The sequence below is a fragment of the Rosa rugosa genome, chromosome 4 (assembly GCF_958449725.1).
Source record: "Rosa rugosa chromosome 4, drRosRugo1.1, whole genome shotgun sequence".
Taxonomy (NCBI): Eukaryota; Viridiplantae; Streptophyta; class Magnoliopsida; order Rosales; family Rosaceae; genus Rosa; species Rosa rugosa.
This window is the reverse complement of record NC_084823.1, coordinates 11,372,626-11,385,882: the sequence shown is the minus strand read 5'-3', so window position 1 is coordinate 11,385,882 and position 13,257 is coordinate 11,372,626. Positions and strand designations below refer to the sequence as shown.

The 13,257-nt window shown below is 35.6% G+C and overlaps 1 long non-coding RNA gene across 1 annotated transcript; it reads right to left on the bottom strand.

Moving 5' to 3' along the window:
* Nucleotides 1–11,860: 11,860 nt before the first annotated feature.
* Nucleotides 11,861–13,257, bottom strand: LOC133745906 (uncharacterized). Its single transcript, XR_009863863.1, has 2 exons — nt 12,897–13,257; nt 11,861–12,776 (listed from the first exon to the last, which is right to left on the bottom strand). It is a non-coding gene; the product is annotated as an uncharacterized LOC133745906 (long non-coding RNA).

Below are 13,257 nucleotides of genomic sequence, written 5' to 3'. Positions count from 1 at the left end.
GTATCACCACCACCACCGACCATCAGTACCAAGACGTGAGCTTGGGTCCAGTTTGCACACCAATAAGCCAACTCTATCCTTTTTACTCTAGATATATTTTGGTGTTTAATTTGATTATGAAGTTAGTGTATGTAATTATGAGTGAGTACTAATTTGTTGGGGTTAGGGTTGAGAGCTCTAGACAAACTTGTATGGATTGATGTTTTAGTTTACATTTGATGCTATTTATGATTATCATTTTTATATGATAATTCAAGAGTGCATTCATTTGAACTTAACTACTCTGAATGTGTTGTATTTGTCATCTCTTGAAAAATATTGATAGCTAAATTAAAAGTTATTGATTTTCCTTATTCACACTTAAGATTGTCAATTGTAGCAAGGGTATACAAAAGTCTTTCCTGCAGAGGACAAAGGTTCTAACTACTCAAAATTAACAATGTCACAAAAGTGATCACTGTTCCTAACAAACAGCAGTCAAAAATCTAATTAAAAACTTAATCTAAACTATTCAAAAAATTATGAAAATTTACAAAGAAGTAATATACACAGAGGGCGTCCGGCACACAAAATTTCAGATTATTCGGAGATCATTTACTATATTAAAAAAAAAATCGTAACAACAAGGGACATAACATAAAACGAAGTAAAACAGTTTCTAATAGAGGTTGAGATTAATGAGATGAAGCTAGTTAGGGAGCACGCATCCATTCCGAAAATCACACACAAGATAATTTATTCAATCCTAATTCAATTAATCTAGATGAAGTTGCTCAGATTGGCTCGATACGCTTGAACGTACACAACTGATTACCCTTTCTTACTTTGTACACTAGGCAGGAAGTGCTCTACACCTAGACTATTCTCTAAAATGCAACCTGTAGGTATGTTTATTAGATTTAACAAGAAGAGATCATTAAGTTTTAAAAGAGGTAATTGAGACATCACTAGGCATCGCAATAAACTTTGCACCTTGCTAAACCTAGGACTTAGTTTACCTGATAGTGAAGACTAACAATTGCTTCTCTAGAAGGTTTGAGGAGTCCAACTATTGATACAAGCATCGAACAATCAAAGTGTTAGAATCCTAACATGCATACTAAGCGTGCACTCAAAGCATAAAAGCAAGCATTCATCAATGGAAAAGTAGTAAACTAAAGTCTCATCTTAAATTAAAAGTAAATAAAATCAAAGGCCAAATCATCTTGTTAATAAAAACCTAGTTAAACATATAAGAAAAAAAACAAGAAAGGGTTTAGAGGTACTACACATGGATCCTCTTTTATATGCTTAGAGGTTGCCCTCATCTTTCTTGTTGTGTAGGAAGTCCAAAACCTAAAAGTATTAGGGTTAGCATGCTTAGGTGGAATTTTCCTATTAGCTCTTGAACTTGATGACTCATTCCAACCATTCACGTCACGCCATTTGTCCATATTAAGTTGGAATATGAAGCACAAATCCGGTCTGGGCTTCCCAATGTGATTTGGGTCTCGAAACATACGTTCTCGTCCAACCTCAGATTCATGCGCAAACTAACCTTCTTATACTAAATCAGCCATAACTTCTTGAAAAATGATATTGACAAATCGTAAAAATATCTGGAAAGTAGACATCTAAGGCTTTCCATAAAATCTAAGGCTTTCCATAAATATAAAGATCATCATCTGGTTCATCCTGAGCTGGTCTCAATTTGTTGAAGTTGACTGATATGCATAAGTAGATTTGCCGATTTTGCCTCAATCCCTCTTTTGCTTCATTTATTCTTCTTTGCTCCAAGATACCTATAAAACAAATATACAAAGTAAATAACTAGAAAATACACTAAACTAACAAAGAAAGTATAGAGACTAATGTTATAAACATTGCATAATTATGCTCCTATACAATATTTAGCATTAAAAGCATGATATATAGCATCCTCTATGTGTATGTGAAGGAATTGTGTGCACAAACTCACCATGAACCTAGATTTTCTTGTGATTCAAGATTTATGATTGTACATTTGCATATTCTAACTCTCTTTATGTTCACACCTTATCTAGTGAAAGGAAATATCCTCGTAGGTTTGATAACCTTTCTTGAATCCCTATACTATTACTTGTACTCCTTATACTTGAGGGTCATGACTATTTGGCTAACAGAATTCACAAATCATGAATGATGTCTTGCAACATATCATGACTAACCTAGTTAATATATATGACATAGAACTCATTCAGTTGGAATTACAATACAATACATTCTTGGGATAATGACCATTTACAAAATTTTGGGGTTAATTAACCTCACTTACCTAAACACTCTAAGAGATTGCTCACTTACCCAATAATTTATATATATTTTGCCTATTTACCCAATTAAGTTTTTTTTTTATTGCTTTTTATTTATTTTTAGGACAATTTTGCCCTCTCCTTGTTTGTTACTTAGAGAGATAAGTCATTGGAGACCTCGCGAGACTCCGGTGATCGGTGACCGGCCATGGACTCTGGTGACCGAAATCAGGCACCGGTGACCGGATTCCGGCATCCGATTTTATTGCCCCCTAATAATACCCAATAATCATATTATTGTCCCCCAATAATCATGTTATTACCCCCCAATAAATATATTATTGTCTCCCAATAATTATATTATTGGCCCCCAATAAACATATTTTTGCCCCCCAATAAACATAATTCCGATCAATACAAGTCAAGTTTACATATCCAATTAACCCAAATAGATCATCACAACCCAGGTTGAAAATGGCCCGATAGAACTAGAACCCAAATCTTCAGATCCAGAGCTCGAAGATTACGACGACGACATCGGGTCTCTGACAACCCGATGGACCCGGACATGTACAACCAATGGAAGATGCTCCAGTGGCACTGGAAGACCGGCGATCTGATTCGCGAGAGGCCTAGGTTGCCAGAGGCCTGGGTTGAGCGTCAGTGAGAGAGAGAGAGAGAAGTCGTCGCGGTCTGATTCGCCAAAGGCCTGGTTCACTAGAGACCTGGGTCGAGCGACAGTGACAGTGAGAGGGAGGCTGTCGCGGTCTGGGTCGCGGGAGTTGTCGAGCGCGGCGGAGTCCAAGACAGAGAGAGGCTAAGAGAGAGAGAGAGAGAGAGAGAGAGAGAGAGAGAGAGAGAGAGAGAGAGAGAGTCTGAGACGAGTTGAGAGAAAGAGAGAGAGAAATCGGTGAGGGGGGAGGAGACAGAGAATAGATCGAAGAGGGGAGGAGGAGAGAGAGATGTGTGTAATTTATTAATTAAAATGAGGGCAATACTGTCAACAGATGTTAGTGGGCAATTTTTAGGCCAAAATTGTGTAAATGGTCATTATCCCTACATTCTTTCCCTAATACAATGTTTTAAATCATATAATCCGACATGGAATTGATATGTCAATCTCATAATGTGATTTCTATACTTATTTGATTCTAAGAATTTGATTAGAAACTCTTTTTTAATCTTATTCAACATTTTTACCAAAGACTCGTTGAAACACATCTTTGAACATACACCTCATTTACTTAAGGATAGAAATTCTTTACTGTACATTCACATGTCTCTATGAGCAAATTGAGTACACCAATGAATGTATGGATCATATCCATTAAGGGACACAATATTATTGTATCATCAAAACTTGATTAACTAACATATAAGGCAACTATAGTGTCTTAGGTCAAAAGACAAATTTGTATTTGACATGACCCGCCCCAGATTTCACCATGAAATCATAAGTGGCCTTGCATGCCCACCTTAGGAGAAATCTTACAAAAAATTTGGCAGAACTTCTCCTAAAAGTGGACTACCCAAATATCAAACGTGCAAAAAAGATTTTAAACTAATGATCCCAACAGCCAAATTCAAATTCCAAATGCTTAACTTTACAATTAAATTCAATAGCCTGGTGATCAGACCAATCTAAGAATTAAATTGATATACTACATATGTATGTTAAACAGTAACCTATAACGAAGATAGAAGTGGTGAACACTATGCCACAACTCTTATGCACGCCTGACCTCAATTAATCTGCAAGCTGGGCACGAAAAACCTAAAAGCTAAGGGAAAAATATTTATATAAACTATTAGAGTGAGTTGACCAAAAATAAATAATTTCGATGAACATGAAATAAAATAAAATTAAATGCTTTCTCAAATTTTATTTTCATATAAAACCAAACATGCAGTAAAGTCTTGTGAAAATACTTTTAGTTATTCTCTGGTACTGAAATCTCAAATCATGCTGTAAATTATCTCATTTAAAACTATTTCAAATCCTATCATGATAAAATATCTCAATAGATACTGTAAATCAACTCAAAATTCGTTTCAAAACCTCTAATAAAGATATCTCAAAATATATTGTAACTCATCACATAAAATATGCGATACTAAAGGATACTGCCGACTAGTCATCTCATGTCACTTGGAGGGTACTGCCAACTAGCTGACGCATCGGAGGGTGCTGCCGACTGGAATACGAGGAGGCAATGACTAGAGAGTACTATCGACTAACCATCATATGCTATATGGAGGGTACTGCCGACCAGATCGGAGGGTACTGTTGACCAGATCAGAGGGCACTGCCGACCAATATAATATGAGGCAATGGTTAGAGGGTATTGCCGACTAACCATCTCATGCAATCTGGAGGGTACTTGTCACGCCCCTAACTAGGTGGAGGTGAGATCAGGTACCTAACACAGAATCTGAGGTGTGAACATAAAAATGTGAAGTGAAAATTAAAAATAACACCAAATACATTTTTCCAAAATGGTCGAAAATAGAACATTTGAGATAACAATACTCAATTAAAAGAAAATTACATCGTGCTCTCTAGTCTAACTCGCTTTTGTCTTCTACAATCCTTTTTTGAATCTCGTAAACATAAGTAACATCTCACTTAGTCCTCTCCATAAACGTGTCGAACCTCCTGAACAAGGTAAATATCTATAAGGGTGAGCTTCCGCTCAATAGGGCCAAACCTCTTTATGTCATTCTTAACTACGTAAAACAATCAAGTTATCTATAAATGATAATAATTGATACATGTAAGTCAAATGAACTCCACTTAATTACCCGTTAGTCCATATATTAAAACAAGAGAGCATACACATCTCATACCGTGTATTTTACCAACTGAGGGTGGCCCTAGATGTTTCGGATATATGATCTAACACCCGTAACAATTCAATCCACATTCCTCTTTTTTTAGTCATCTTGTTTACTCATGATCTTAAGACTCGAAACTCGATGTCGTTTTACCAACACTCTTTGTTGAAAAGGCTTGCTTTCCCTCAATGTGCACTTACAGGCTGACTATAATCACAGTTCCGAAACTTGTTTTAGGTTTATCATAGATCTTGAATGCCTTATGACGTAAACTCAACTACACAAAAGAATACAATTCTTTCAATCTCATTTTGATATCAACATCCCTCACATCCTTCCGCATACACCACTTTCAAATGCATACCCACAATGCCTCTTTATGCATTAAGTATTGACAATTTGAATATCAATACTCGTAATATAAGGTCCACCACATGCTTTTATAGAAAGCAATAACATTCGCGATTTAAGTCAAGCAATGTCAAACAATTCACCGATTTCAATTATAATACTATTTAACATTTAATAGAAAAGATTCCCCAAGATACCCTACTTGGAAATCCAAGCTTTAACTGCATCGCTACTCGAAGTTAGTAACACTGCGACTCGCATTCTAAAATCTTTGTTCTTATGCTTATGACATTGGTAGCACCACATTCCATCTTCGAATCGAATCCTTTTTCAATGATAGTAACCGAAGTACTTCAAATCAACTCGATCAATTATTCTAAAATAGAAATCGGCCAAATCCCTCAATTTACTAAGGACACCTAAATTTTCATTCCCGATTTTTCAATACTTTCCCAATCAATATCACATAGGTTCAATTCTGTCAGCGTACCCAATCTGGCTCCAAACACTAATCCAAACTTCGAATGTTCCATCTTCAATAATGACATCAAATCATAACTTCATTCAATCTAAATCTCCAATATTACTATGGACACCCAAAAATAATCATCTAAACTAATTCGTCGTAATTGTCTGATCTGAAACGTAAATCAATTCTAATTCCCCGATAACTGATGTTCTTGAACTAATTCCGACTTCCTGCATTCAATAAATCATTTCAATCCCAAATATGTTAGCACAATGACTGTTCTGTTATAAAGTAGAGAGAAGATGGAGAGAGAATAGTTGGGAGAAGTAGAAGTGTTCTCATTCAGTCTCATTAGTCTCCTTTATATAGAGGTAGGGTTTACATCAAAGTACATAACTAATGAGTATTTACGTGGACAGCCACATAGATAATAATATTTACAACACTCCCCCTTGGATGTCCACAAATGAATGATGGTATTGGACGCGCTTATTGTTGCCTAAAAACCTTGCCAGGTAACAAAAACCCTGTGGGACAAAAATAACCCTGGTCAAAGGACAAAGAGAGCACAACGCGCATATGTCCTAGGTAGCATGCTTCTGGATGCTCCCCCTGATGAAAATCTCCCCCTGATTGTTGCAAGCCTCATTCATGTATGTGATAAGCTACATGTAACATGTATAGTAGTTTGATGTGTCTTTCACTGAAGTGAGACCATGTGTGCTTTGCATATAGGGGCTCATCACAAATTTTCTTACCTGCAAAGATTAAGCAATACCAACAAAGCTAGACGATTTTCAATAAGCCTTACCTCATATGATAAGGTTAGAAACAATCTCATATGATCAAATTCATACACAAAGTAATAGCTAAACAATATAAAGAAATTGACACATTTAACTTTGTATAGTTTAAAACATTGAAAAATCATCATGGCATACCTAGCCATACACATCAATATCTTTGTGTGTTGATATGTCTCATATAAGCTCTTCAAGAGCTCTAAGTAATTCATAACTTTGCGAAAGTTAGAATATGTTGCAACATTATAATCATAATTCGAATTCGATAGTAGTCTCGTCATAGTACTCATTAAGGCAATTTAGATCTCATTGACTAGAATGAAATGAGTACATATGAGCTAGCTTTAGACTCTTTGATTCCACGAGTGAGCTTCAGGCTCTTTCAACCATTCATGGACTTGCATTTGAATCCTTCAAGGACTTGATAAGCAATAGGCTTATAATGACACTTTACTTTTGAGATTTTGCTTTTAGCAATGTATCTTTAAGATCTTCATAATATACGATGACAACGGGCCATAAATCTCTCATCAATATAACAGCTATATGTAACACTGTATTTATAGAAAATTGTCATTCGTATAAGGGAAGATGTTCACAATCTCGTGTCTCTATAAATAGACATTGTGTCATAGTGATTTATCTTCACTTTTGATAAATACCCTTTTGTAACTTGTAGGGTTAAAGGTCCAAGTATTTCATCACGTTTCAAATATTCAATTTCATTGGAATTGCCTCTTTCCAATTTGGCCAGTAATATACTTTGTCGACATTCATAATGAAACGTGGTATGGTATCCATACAGCCCTTAATGATTTTGGTAGCTACCAAATGTAAATTATCATATCGATGATCATTGATCATAGATCCCACACATTCTTATATGCATGCATTAGCTATAGTAAGCTTATTGATATTGGGTACCCATGCCACTTCTGGGGCATATATTGTCGCTTCTAGGACAATCATCTCTCATAGATGAATCACGTAGAGAATGTGGATCATTTTACTTATAATCTCATGTAGAGCATTATAGGGCTTGTATTATCTTCCCTTTTTGGGGGCTTAAAACTTTAGACCTGGTGGATACATTCCACACAAATTCACGCCGTTATTCAAATGACAGTACTATTTCCTCCCCCTAACGGCGGGAAAACTGTCTTATTATGACCATGCGCAAAAGATGCGTTCAAATATCTATCACTTTCTTTGGAGTGAAGATGTTCATTGGTTGGTGGCGAACTCAAACCAAGATTTAGGTCAAAACATGCTTTGTTCATTAGCATCAACCATATTGATTTATTATTGTATCACCAAGACATCATTTCCTAATGGCGTACCTACACCCTTTGTATGTGTAGCCATATTAGGAGCTGTGATATTGTTTAATGACATTCTCTTCAGGAGAATCATGTTAATTGGATACACTTGCATCCCACAAATCAAATGGAGTCTACATTGTTTGTATTAATATGGTTGGTCTCTGGGACTTTAACCCAGGCAGATGTCTTTGCATTTAGCATATAATTTTGTCACTATCTTTTATCAAATCACTAGCTTAGATATTTCCCAAAATCAAAATGAGACGGTGGATAAATATCTCACACCAATTCATGTCGTTCTTCAGGAACAATCTTTCTCCCCCTCATGGCAGGAGGATTGTCTCATTAAAGTGACAACTCGCAAATATACGGTAAATAAACAATTTCCTTGTGTGTAAGGTTAGCAGTCATCAAGACTTGTAAGTGATTCCACGCAACATGGTAGACAAAAGATGACGCAACTTTACATGCCAAAATAGTGTATTTGATTCAATGAACTTCTGGTTCATGACATTACATATATGCCTCGATTTACTGTGAAAATTTGACACAGTATATATCAGATAGCAAAAAACATCTTCTCCAACCATATTGAAGGCACTTAGTGTTACAATATTTCAAATTTGGTAACATGATAGTAGCTCATTCGAAGCCATAAATCAAGATCTACAACTCCTGATATGAGTGTTACCTTAACTTTAGTAAACATCAATTGTGAAATATCAACAATTGCAATGGACCAAATTTATTTTGAACTGCTGGCCAAAATGATATACTCGAAATTTCGAGTTGAAAACTACAATCCATAAAACTTTATCATGTGGAGAACCTCACACATATAAATGTGTAGTCATAAAGAGGAGGGACTTCAGGCCCTCATATAATTGGAGATCCAAGAAACTTGAGGTTTCAATTTTTCAATTTATAAAAACCTCTTAAGGAACATCAGGTTCCTAGATAATCGGATTAAGAAACATTTAGTTTCAGTGGAAAATCAAGAGGTTACAATAAATCAGTGGAATAACATAATAGTGCTTTCAATTTGCTTATTGTAAGCAAAAGACATAAGACATATGTGATGAATCACAATGTTATTATTAGTCAATGCAATTTAATTTGAACAATGCCTTTTTGAAAGTGGCTTGAGAAAAATCCACCATATAGTATACCATAGACACACGCCCATTTCTCAATTTCCTCACATGTGTGAATGCTAGGGCAGTATTTGCATTGACTCATGATTTCTCTCTTGCCATGATCCACTTCTGGTGGGATTTCATGGTGTAGCCATGTCAATCGGCTTTCTCACCAGACAATGAGGCCATGATAGTGCGAGATTGAACATCTATGGTAATAATATTATGTGCTCTACTGGAGCCATTTGTTAAGGTCTTTAGGATCAGAAAAGCTTGTTACATAAGCTTAATTGTACGAAATAATTTCAGCGAATCATGAACATCCATTTGGTCACATCCAAGCCTTGATTTTTACTCAATTATATATGACACTTCAGGGTCTTGAGCAATTTACATATATCCAAAACTTCTAGTTTGGCATTTTATACTAGTCTTGGGAGGACCAATTTATAATGAACTTTAGATTCATTTCAAATTCATTTTGAGCTTCTGGCTAAAGAAAAAGATGTACTCGAAATGTTGAGTTTGACTTCATGATCATAACTTTTAAGTGAGAAACTTCAGGTGCTCATCTAGTCAGTATGATCATTGAGGAACTTCAGGTCCTCATGTAATTAAGGATCAAGGAACTACAGGTTCTGATCTCTTTTAATTACAAAAGTCACGATCACAAATTTTGGGGTATACTCATACTCATTCATCATAAGCCAACGGTTAAATATATGCTTACTTTTAAATTGGTGTCAATATAATTCCCTCAAAAACTTCAGATTTGAGGTTGACCGAGATTAAAACTCTTCGATAAATTGTCCATATATCCACTCGAAACTTAAGGCTCGAGTCTGCACAATTAGAACTTCAGGTTCTAAGGTGAAATGCTTTAAGCAGGCATAAAGAAGAATGTATCAATCGACATATGAAAATTTACTCGAAACTTCTAGTTCGAGTTGACATAAAGTCAAGTAAACTATGAATGAATTATATGTGTAATCGAAGCTTCAGGTTCGAATTTTTTTTCTATGAACTGTAAGTTCTAAGATTTTGTAATTTGAACTTCGGGTTCAAATAAATTTGGTGCTCGAAACTTCAGGCTCGAGGTGACTAAAGTGAATCTTCAAGTTCACTTTTAACTAATTTATATTTTATACTCAAAGCTTCAGGTTTGAGTTTTACTGTTAGAACTTCAGGTTCTACTATGAAATTTTGAACTTCTGGTTCAAAAATATTACATTCGAAATTCATATGTTCGAGATATAGGAGGGCTGCTAGCCCATATGAATAACAAAAAAAATTAAAAGATAAGTACTGTAATGAAAGTACATAACAAAATACGAAAATTGCAGAGAAGAAAAAGATAAATTATGGATTAATTTTACAGTGGAAACTTCTGGTTCCATGAATGAAGAAAATACGTAGAATTTCAGGTCTGGTTAACTTCATAAATATGATAATCTTGTTTCTCTCCTCTAATTGCACAACAACATAATATTGTCTTCTAGACAGATTCTCTTTATAAAAAAAAAAATGTAAAGCCAAAAGGCTTCTGGCATTGACCAAGTGTGCAACCTCAAACTACATCTTCTAGAGGTAATTTGAAACTCCAAATTCACAAATAGTCATAAGGCGGAAGGAAAACCCCAACATCAAAAAATAATCGGAGGAACTTCAGGCCCTCTTATAATTGGGGATTAAGAAACATTTGAGTTCATATACGTGATTATATAGCTCTAAGGATCTTCTCGCCCTCGTAATTTCATAAGTTATGAGGAGCTTCATTTCATGACCCTTGAGGAACTTCAGGTCCCCATATGATCTGATCAAGAAACTTCAGGTTTCGATCAGTTTAAATTACAAAACCGAATAATGAGTAAGAAAAATAAATGAACTTGATCAATTATGCTTAAAAGAACATACCTGAAGCTATAAGTTATCAAATAACTGGTGCCATGATATTGTTCTTGCAATATATAATCGATATGCATATGGACTGATATATGGCATCTAAGCCAAAAAAAGCCAATAAGATGGACTAGGATGACATATTAATTAAAGAATCAAAATAAATTCTCATTTTACGTGACCACATACAGAGTTATAGATGGTTCACATTAAGTAGTAATGGACAAAATTGGCTGTATCAAGCCAACAAAAAAAACTGTGTCGATAAGGGATAGAACAATAATTAGAGGTTATCAAGGATTCTAAAGCTACCTCGCTACGTAATATGTCATAAGAAGTCTATTCATAATGAAATTTCAATTTTCATGATTGTGTAATTATGGTATGACATAATAAATAACGAAACAAAATAATAAAATAATATACAAATAATATTGCATCGGGAATCATATGTATATATATAAATCATTCAAGTTGCATGTATGATCAGCATATACTTGAAAACGAAAATCGTAGAAACTATGAATTATGGATGCAGGGATACAAAGGAATCAGAATCGATGAAACAAAAACAATCAAGGTAATTGACGAAATTATAATAGCTGTGCCATGATATAATCTAAAAATTTTGACTCGTAGATTATGAGTTATGGTCAAAAGCAATAAAGTTGCACCAAAAACTCTTAAATCATCATAGAGTGAAAAAAAAAAAAAATTATAGAGCAGAGCGTGCTGATAACGTGTTATAAAGTAGAGAGAAGATGTAGAGAGAATAGTTGGGAGAAGTAGAAGTGTTCTCATTCAGTCTCATTAGCCTCCTTTATATAGAGGTAGAGTTTACATCAAAGTACATAACTAATGAGTATTTACGTGGACAGCCACAAAGATAATAATATTTACAACATGTTCTTTTTTTTTCAGAATTTCTGAACCTAAACGACCCAAAATAAACAAATTGCACACTAATTCTTCATTTATATATTTTTCAAATCATGGGAAAATCATCCGTACAATACTTGATGTTTGACCCATTCTAAACTTTTGTATCTCATGTTCATATAATATCAGAATGATACATGAAGTTCTGACCCCGGCCGAAGATTAATACATGAAGTTGTTAGCTCCGTAACCTGGAGCATTTAGCTCCGTTAAAGATTTTTTCGTCTTTTCATGTCTTAATCCATTATTTTTTTATCTAAACATTTCACCCCCTCTCTCTCTCTCTCACGGCCCCATTCAAACCCAGAATTCTCTCTCTCGCGTCCCCTCTGGCCTATTCAAGTTTGGAGTGGAGTCTTCAGACTAACCATTCCGCTATCAGTTTCCTCTGTTTCTCTTCCCTTAATCGATGAATATATCTCTCCCATCTGTTTATTTCACACAAAAATCAAATCCCAGAAAGCATAATCTTCAAAAGACAATAATTACAAGCAAACTAAAACAGAATGGTCGGCGAAAAACATGGAAACTCGCCGGGAATTCCAAAATTCTTCTCCCCTTCGATTCTCTCTCATGCCTTTGGTGAAAATCAAAGTAACCATTCCCATTTTGGAGTTCAATTACTCCTCCATTTCTTGAATTCAAGCATAATCAACAATCAAAATCGTACTCTTAGGTTAGAACTTGCTGATTAGATGATATTTGATATACCTGGTTTGAAGCTAATCGTCGCCGGAAAGTACACAGATTAACTGCGGAAAACACAACAAAAACGTCGGAGACCCAAAACAACCAAATCTTAAAACATGAACCGAATCTGAAAACCAATTGCACCAACATGTAGAGCTCAACGAGGGGATGAAGTTTGATACCTTTACTCGTCGAAGATAATGGCCGAAGTTGCCGGAAAAGCAAGAAAACCCGCCAGAAGCACCGAAGCTTACTGGCTTTGATTCTTTCTCATACCTTATCATCTGGAAAAACATGCACCATAGATAGATCGGCAAGGTCGAGAGGAAGCTGCCGCTTCCCGTCCGTCTCCGAGAAGTGGCCAGAATTAGAGAATCTGCCGGCCAACACGAAAAGCTTTCGGGCTTCTTCTTACCATCGTCGCCGGTCTTTCGAGTCGGAGCGACCGCGCTATGATTCGCACATCCGAGACGAGCCGAACTACTCCAGTGTGACGTCTGGAGGTGGCTGGACGGAGGAGAAAAGGTCGGGCTGCAAAACAAG